Consider the following 9,892-nt stretch of genomic DNA (forward strand, 5'->3'; position numbering starts at 1 on the left):
TGTATCTACCTGCAGGAATTGCTTCAGCTCGCCTTGACTTTTGTGCAATTGACTTTGGCCTGGCCTGGCTCCCTGAACATCTCTTCTTCCCTCTGACTCTGTATTTAGCCCTCCTTCCAGGAAGGGGTTCATTTACTTTGAATTGGGGGTCACCAAAAGTACTTACCTGCTTCTGAATATTTGTGAGATTTCTTGTTTTATTCTAATAATCTTTTTCTTTGTCGTACTCCCAAGTATTGCCTTGAATGCAACAGTGATATATTAATGCCCACAATGTTCTAGCTATTGAAGTCACCTGAGGGTGTAGGAAGATTTCTGTGTGCCATCCCAAATGGGTAATTACTGAGGGAAACTAAGAGTGTGCATTTTGGAGTGTATTTGTGTGTTACTATTATATTGCCCCTTCTGAAGAAGGCTTACTCAAACTGACTGTTAAATAAATTAATAATAGTTTAATCAACAAACCTTGTGTGTAAGAGATTATTTGAAACTTGTCACTGTGAATCTCTGTGTAACTCCAATAAACCTCACATTGACCCCTTTTGAGATAAGCCTGGCTGCTCAACATGCTACCAAACTCTGTAGTACAGACTTATACTAAAGGTTGGGTTCCTATTGCCAGGAGGTCAGGGTTGTTGTAGTGCACCCAAATGGAACTGCATACAATCTTGCCTAACAACCATGTATACAAAAGAGCATACAGCGTCCCCAACAGTAAACATGGGCTACGTTTGCCTCTACCTTTTATTACAACAAATAAGCATCAATGACTCTGGCCAAAGCTGCCAGACACAAGGGGAATATTTACCACAGACTTGTGTAAGGGGTGATCTCTGCAATATTTTACTATCGACAATCATCTAAGTTGAATGTAGCTTTTTACAAGGAGTGCCTGCATTACTTGGAGCAATATTTTTATTACTCATTTATAGTGAAAATTACTCTATTTTTTGATAGATTAACGTGTTTAAGAGATAATATGGAATACTGATGTGAGTATTACTAATAGAGGTTGTTAATTATGATTTTGTCAAACCATACATTTTTAAATGTGATTTAATAGAAATAAAGCTGTGAGGGTCGTTTTGCATTAGCATTCATCTGCAACTGCAGTGTCGTGGTCTGTCACTGTTGATCGTTGATTGTTAATGCCAACATGGGATTACAGAACTCGAGGTGCTGAGTCAGTAATGAGAACATGGAAAACAAAGACAGCTTCAGAAGGCCTTTGTGGGTCTAATCCTATGGCAATAGTGACGGATGCCACCAACATCTCTGCCAGAGACGAATAGCATTTGCTCACGAATAAAGCCTGCTCTGAGCAGTGTGTAACCAGGAACATGATTCAGAATGAAACACGACGTTGCGCAAAACAAGAAAAGAAAAAGTGAGTGGTGCAGTGTGAACATATATTCATTGCAAATTGTCAATTTACAGTATTTGACATGCTACACAATCATTATTATTTTTATTTTTATTTTACTTGCAACATATAGTTTGAACACAAACTTCAATTACAATTCTCTTCAGCAATTTGTTCATTTTTTCTTAAACATGATCACTACTCCATATAAAAAAATTCAGATAAAAGGTGATTGCATGCAAAACAACTACAATGGTAACAGAGACAGATCTGAATCAAAACAGAGAAGGAAGATCAGTAGAGCCATCGTAGAAGTGGCTAGATAAAGAAAAAAGATAGCTCAGATGATCTACATATTACCGTATGTTTAACACCATCTGCAGGGAAATATCTCGGTTATCTAGCTAACTGTCAAGATTGTAAGTAGTCAACAAAATCTTTCCTAGAAAATTCACAACGGCACATGTCAGAGGAATGAGATTGCTTGATAACACATAAAACCACCACTCATCCAAATTCCCATTCAATGGAGCAAATGTGCCCAAAAATGAGGATTTTAACTGTGATAATTCTAAATTATGATCAAATGTTTTAAGGACTCCACTGCATCTCCACAATACCGACAGATGTTGTGAAATGTTTCCTTATACTTTCTGTGAAACACAATTTCTTTCGTTTTGCATGCATTCAACCATACCCTTAAAAATTGATTTTGGTGGGTTCTCGTCGGAAATTGTGATACTTAGGTAAATGATCAAGGCCATTTTCTGCAATCATTATTATACCGAAAAAAGGTGTTTTTCATCTGAGCCAATGCATACGGATGAGAATAGGAAAAAGCTAGTGTCAGGCGTCCACGTGGTCTTACAACACTAGTTTTCATCAAGCCAAACAAAAAGGGTCTTAACCTTTCAGTGAAACCATCCACTTAAAGTGTATTTGTGAATTTGTGCCTACAACACAAAGTACGACATTTGTAATTTCAAAATGAGCCCACAAATGTTAATAAAAGTGACAACATTTACAAAGAAAACTTTAGTGTTGCTTTCGAAAATTAGATGTTCACAACTATACCGGGTCGTTTTCTTAAAACATGAATTGCCTGCAGTGGAACACTAAATTTAGACGTGTTTTGGTTCCCTACCTGCAAACAATTTTAAACGTTTACAAGGCAAAGGTGAAAACTCTTTAATTTTCCTCTCTGACTCATGAAGAAGTAAATGCCACTTGCTAATTACACTTTGCAGACAGTGGTTACTAATAGATTTGAATGGAATCCACCTACTTTTCAGTAGATGCAAAACCAAGGCGGATTCCTTAGGAATACATATGTTTCACACTTGCATGAAAATGTCATCACTTTGTCACTGCTCAAACATTGTATAGAAGAAGAAACAGTGGCAATAAAAGCATTAGGCCTCATTTTCTGTCCAGCTTTATTTAAAATGAAATCCACTCATGGCTTGAGCAAAGGAGGGTGCACTCGCCTGGCCTTTTTTGATTTTTTGTAAATTAAATGAATGATGGAAGATCAACCTCCAAAAATGTGTCAGCACACATTTTCCCTGATCACTGCACACCAAACGCATAGTCACGTGTATGAAGGACAGTGAATGGCATTTCTGGGTCCACTATTTACCGTATGAAAGCCCTGCAGAGCGGACCCCTTTCAGAGGGATGAAGTATGTGATTTAAGCGAGAAAGGAAGTCTGCTCTCGTCACAAGCTTCAAATGAGACCTGCACTTTGTTGAAGAGCCACAGATGGCTTAGTTAACCAAGGAGACTCTTTGATCTACAACAGACAGGAACATGGGTGGGACTTAGGAGTACATGTTGTCACCTCTTACCTTTCCTGTTGCACAGCACTCTGGTACTGACCTCACACATAACAGAAGATTATAGGTAGGGTCCCAGGATTGGTTCATTGAGGTAGGCTTAGCCTGCACCAATCACTGGGGCCAATTTGGCTTTAAAAGAGGACTGAGCTCCTCACTTAGCAGATCATCTTATGACTTTGAAAGGAGTAAGAAGAAAGACTCATTGGACCCTGGCTGAAGGTACAGTTTTCCTTAAAGCATCCACCAGTGAAGGCAGGCCAGGATTTATAGAAGATTATAGGTAGGGTCCCAGGATTGGTTCATTGAGGTAGGCTTAGCCTGCACCAATCACTGGGGCCAATTTGGCTTTAAAAGAGGACTGAGCTCCTCACTTAGCAGATCATCTTATGACTTTGAAAGGAGTAAGAAGAAAGACTCATTGGACCCTGGCTGAAGGTACAGTTTTCCTTAAAGCATCCACGAGTGAAGGCAGGCCAGGATTTCCAAGAGGGAAGCAAGATCCCTCCCCTGAACATCTCCCATGGAACAGAGGGAGTTACCAGACTCAGAGGACACATCCAACAGTTTCAGAACTGTTACCCCGCCAGAACACAGCGTACCCTAATACGTTCTGCCAGCAGGATTCCTAGGTGGGAAGTGCCAGAGAGTCTCCGAACAAAGGGCAAGGCTTTTGCCTGCAAACACACTCCTCAGCTTTGGGCCATCGCCTTAAAGGATGACACAAGCCCTGCGAAGAAGCTAGGAAGAGTGCCACAACAAGCATCAACCACATCCATCTTTTAAGGACATTTTTGAGACAGTCAAGCCCTTGAACCGCGAACGGGTGCACGTTGTAGTCACCAAAGCAGTCTGAGATGCCTCGACCAGTGTTCCAGATCTGCCAAACAGAAAAGAGACAAAGATTCTTGACCCCGAGCCACTGTGTAGGCCAGCCTGCAGCTGTCCGTCCAGTCTTGCTTGCGGAACTGCCTGCCGCCTGATCCCTGCAGGTGTCTCTCGTCTTGTTCTCTGTCGCATGAGTTGCAAAGCATCCTGGAACCGACTCGATGCTGTCGAGCATCAAGATCATTTCAAGAACCAGCTACATTGTGGTTCTATCCCTTCTCCGGAGGTCCCTAGTGACATTTACGACCCTTTGCTCCATTGGTGCTAAAAACCAAATAACCTTGAACAGTTAAGACTGATTGCTTTGCCGACTACCCTTCTGTCAGTGTCCAGAGTGCATCACTTTCCTTCGTGAAATTGTCTGTTCTCTGTGTTTCGTTACAGGGTTGGATGTATTTTCTAGTGTGCTAGAACTGTCTGTTGTAATAATAATAAAGTAGACATTTTTATACAACCTTGACTGGACAGTCCCTTTTATCATTGGGTAATAATTGTATTTTCTCTGTGTTGCAACTAACCAACCACCCACGAGCCAGATTTATAATTTACTTCTATTCCAATCTGTTCGGATCCCTTCTGGTGTACTAGAGGTGTGGGGCCGATTGATGGTTTAGAAACCTATATTCATCCCTTGACCACTGATGCTACGGAGCTTGATTAGTCACAAGCAGCTTACTCAGTTAAACGTAGTTTCAATCAGCAAAGCATCAACACATTTATGGTGGATTTAAAAAAGCTTGAACAAACCATTTCACCTGAAAAATGAAAGTAGAACAATCCATTTCAGCCAGGTCACACATGCCACAGCGCCACCCATCACTGGAATTTTACCTCCAGTTCAGCGAAACACCAGCAATGCATTGTGCGTATGGCAATTAGTCCAAAGGCAAGTGTGCTCTTACAAGGCTGTTCTTCTTCATACATAGCATTCAAATACATTGCTTTAACAAAGTCTGAAATGGTCATTGTATTCATAGCAGTCAGATACATATTTGTTTTGTCACCTGGGCCGCTGGGGGAAATCTTTTACTGTTACTTTTTTTATTATGATTATTAGTAGTTCATTTTTATAATGCGCCCCAAGCCAGTAAACCACATGGGGCACACAAAACAAACAATTATAGAAGCCTAACAGTTAGGAGCAGGAAGATGGACCAGAGAGTGACTTTTCAGTCTGGTTGTGAGGTAAAAAGGCAGGTTTTGATGGCTCTTTTAAATTGTGCCAGGGATAGGGACATCATTATGGAGAGAGCTAAGGCATTCCCTTGGTGCTTGTACATCAAAGCAGGGTCTTCCAAGTTTGGTCAGTGTGAAACGTGGCTGAGCCAGTGTATGATGGTCATTAGAGCATAATATACGCGTGGGGTTCTTAGGGATGAATCGATCAGATTGGGGAGCAACCATACTCCAAAGGGTATAGGGTAGGGAGAGTATGTGTATGTATTTGCCTTCTTAAATGTTATTTTGTCAACCTGCAGCCACACAATTACACGATTTGTACAACGCTGTTTTGTAGCAAGGAAGATATTTGGCATGCTACCTAATTACAGAGGTATTTACCAAGGTAGGTTGTATCAGGAATTGCCAAACATAATATAGAATGACAATCTGCACTCAATCCAGGTAAGAGTAACTACAAATATATTTGCTTGTATGGAGGGATGGGTGGGTTTTTCAATGAGTTCCTATTTCATGCAGCATGAAAATGCATGCCTTCACCATTTAAGGGGACGGGGATGGGTTAAATCAAGACAGGACCTGATCCCATATCCTTCTAGATAGAGTGCTACCAAAGTACTCAATATAACAGAAAAGACCATGCTCCAGTTTTAGGCTTTCTTCTTACACATTCATAGCAAATGGGCACAAATGTAGTGAACCGAATTTGACAGCCCCCACAATTTATGTTTGGTTGTTGAATGAAACTTTCAATTATAAATATTAGAATTGATGCCCAGTGTGACAATGAGCCATCTGATGACCGTATATTTAGTGGTATTTCAATATGGTAGATGTTACGACTGACACCTGTGTTTCATTTCTTGGAAACAACAATTAATGGTAGTGTCTCACCGTCATGGACCAAGTACATGAGTACCCATCTAAGCAAATAATCATTGTTAATAACACATATAGGAAAGTATAATACACAAATATATTAGCTACATGGGTTGTTGTGCCTTGGAGTGGACCTTAAAACAACTGCTACTATTTGAATTGAATAAGGGCTCTATCATGATTTGGGTGGTATCCGGGCACTAATTGTGCCAGGATAACGTTCAACGCAATTAGCGTTACCACAACTCAGTCCAGTGAAATTTGCTCCGGATCCCATGTTGCAGGGAGGCACGAAGTCCCCATTCCCATTGGGTGGACCAATGGGGTTGGGGTGCGATATTACCACTGGCGATAATAGCACCGAAAATGGTCTTGAACCCGGCGCATTCACCTCCAGCTCAGAGCTGGAAGTGAATACCCCGGAACACGGGATTGGGTGGATCGGGAAAATGTGGCAGTAATAGCATTTTACCACTCTGGCCAACTTGTTATGACCCTCTAAGGTTTTAATGTGGACTAGGCCATGTTTCATGGCAACTTTCCAGAAGCTAGTTATCTTGCCCAAAAGGGCTGGCTCCAAGAAATTGAAAATGTCCTTAAATTGAAATAGAGCAACTGTTGTTAAAAACGTTGCGCCCCTGAATTAAATACTGGTCATGATTCCAGCATCTGCTCTACCTGGAGACTCAGTCAGAGTCTTATAGGGGCACTATTATGTAGCATTTTCTATTTCACACACTTAAGTAATCACCAGTGCAACCACATAGAGTAGCAACACATTTTAATAAGCATTGACAATTACAATAGGTTTTGGTTGTCAAATGTACATTGCAGTGACAAATGCTCTTAATCACCAGTGCAACCACAGAGAGTAGCAACACATTTTAACAAGCAGTGACAATTACAATAGGTTTTAGTTGTCAAATGTACATTGCAGTTTCAAATGCTCTAATAATGCCACACTATGCCTGGTACAGCCACACTATGTATGCATATGTTGTCCTTATATTTGCACCCTGCACCTTCACTGTTCCAATTATGAATTAATATTACTGGAACTGTCATTATTTGTAAGGTATAGGCCCCAGGTGTTATGCCAACTGTAGCTTAATATGCACCAATAGTGCCATCATATGCATGACAGGTCACCTGTTGGATGTTGCTATCACGTGCCAGGTGTAGTATCAAATGTCTAGCTCTAACATAGGAAGAAAGGCTCTTGAATAAACACTACAGCTCTACGATTTTGATTTTGATTTCGATTTTGAACACGTTTACCGTGCTCCAAACAGACTTAACTGTGGGCAGGCGCAGATGGATAGAGCCTCAAGATGAGGTACTAGACAGCACGTGTACAGATGCGGATCCTGAGCTGAGAAAATCTATTTGAACAGGTAGGTTTGAAGATCCTTCCTAAACTGCAATAGTGACTGGCAAGATCTAATCTCCACAGGGAGGGTGTTCTAAAGTTTGGGCCCGAAAACTCAAAATCTCCCATTACCTCTGGAGACAAATTTTGTAGGTGTAATATTCAGCAGAAGCTTATCTTCTGAGCGTAATGCTCAGGCAGGGTGATATTGATGACATTTGGCACTGAGATACTCTGGGGCGAGCCCATTGACACATTTTTAAATTAAAAGGCTTACTTTAAATTTAATTTGGTCCTCAAACGCCAGCCAATGCAGAGATCTTTGAAGCGGTGACACCTGCTATTTTTTACCAAGCCACCCGACCAGTCTCACTGCAGCATTCTGAGCCTTCTGCAGTCTATATATCTGCTTGGTATACTCAACATCAGACTATTGCAGTAGTCCAGTTGGGTATTCGTCATGACCTCCCACAACAACTGCATGATCTACTGATGGTAGGAATGGTAATACGTTCCTAAGCATCTGTAGCAAGCAGTAAACTGGCTTGACCTTAATCTCCACCTGGGCTTTACTGCCTAGTTTCTCCTGCCAGACAAAATCCAAGTTCTTTAATTTTTTTTGGCAAATTGTAGTTTCTTATCAAGAATATATGGAGAGAAAGATTCCTTGGCATACGCAACTCGCTGCTTGTGACCAAGCAAAATGATCTCCGTTTTTGCTGCGTTCAGCTGGAGCTGATTGTTAGCCATCCAGCGATCAATGTCGACCTGGCACAGATTAAATCTGGTAAATGCGTCCTCAATGATCTTAGTCTCAATATAGATTTGCGTATCATCAGTGTATGAGTGAAAACTCAATCCATTACACCTTACTATATTTAGGACTGGCATACAGAGATTAAAGATCAGGGGGGAAAGTGATGATCCCTGAAGGACCCCACATCTAAGAACGATCGGTTCAGAAGTGTAACACTCAAATAGTACCCACTGGGTTCTGTCCGCCAGGAAGGCTCAGAACCATTATCCGTCATTCTATCTTCTGCAGGAGTTTCAAAAAATGTTGCTTGTGCTGATTAGCAGTTATTTTTGTTTATCCTCGTGCACATGTAAATAGACAAAAATAGTATTCCTATGCACATAACCAAAAATAAAATTAAATGTTAATTAACATTTTGTTTCATGCTTTAAAGTACCATGTCAGTGCTGTTTAACGTAGGAAGCATTCTATTACTAAAATAAAAGGGGACACGTTCACTGGCTAGTACATTTAGGTACCAGGACCCAGGAACATCCCCCTTGGTCTTACACTAGGTGAAAGATGTGTGCTCTGATAAAAAAAAAAAAAACATACATCTATCACTTAGCACTGCCCCTGCAGCAGAATGATCATCATGAACATTCTTCACGCATGGTGGTCCAGGCCGGCCTGGAGGTTTGTGGGTTCCATTTTTTGTTGGAGGGCATGGCATGGAGGGGGGGAGTTCAGCATGGCTTGCATTGTTCACCCAAAGTTTATGTTACAGCACTTATCATGGTGGTAGGTTTAGCACATTGCACTGGATTCAAACTTGTGCCAAACATTTGCGGAGCTTTTCTGTCTAGTTCAGGGCACAGGCTTGGTACTGTATGGTTAGGAAGTCAGGGCAGGCACTCAGTGTTGTAATGGGTAGGCTTAGAGTGACAGGGACAAGGGAACTGGGGATTTAGGTTGCTTCACTGTTGCTTCAGAGGGGTCCGCTCATTCCCTCAGAACCCTAATGTGGGCACTGGGAAGATAGGCAGAACACCCCACCCCCCACTCATGACTATGGGACTGGGATGGGACTGAATTGACTTGTAGGATGTTGATTATGTGTCATGTCATTAATTTCACTACTGTTTGTCAATGAATGTGGCCAATATGCCTTCCAAAATTATTCATGCGTTATGTCCCTCTGTTTGCCTTGCCATCTCCATCGGCAATCCCATGCACACATGGCTTGGTGAAAAGCCCAAGCTGTCTCCCACTAATTCACCACTTGAGCACTTCACCTATGTGGCCCTTAATAGTATGTCAATGAGGCAGCATGCAACTCAGTTGTTTCACAACATGCACCTAATGTTTGATTACTCTCTTGCTCCCTTAATGTACCATCATCCATGAAATTGTTACTTTACTGTAATGTTTTCCCTCTGTTTACCTCTTAGCAGCTTTGATCCAGGGCTGCAGCTCAAAGACCTAAATGCACCTTCTCCAGGATCTGGAGCTGAAGTGATGTTACCCAATGTCGGTCCTCAGAGTGCTCCTCGACAGTGGTTATGATTTCAATGGTTCCTCATGTGTCCCAGTGACTCTTGATTTTCTTGATTGTATACACTGCCAACCCCTCTGCATTGAT

This window comes from Ambystoma mexicanum, chromosome 2p, assembly GCF_040938575.1.
Source record: "Ambystoma mexicanum isolate Mex_15411 chromosome 2p, UKY_AmexF1_1, whole genome shotgun sequence".
NCBI classification, from domain to species: domain Eukaryota; kingdom Metazoa; phylum Chordata; class Amphibia; order Caudata; family Ambystomatidae; genus Ambystoma; species Ambystoma mexicanum.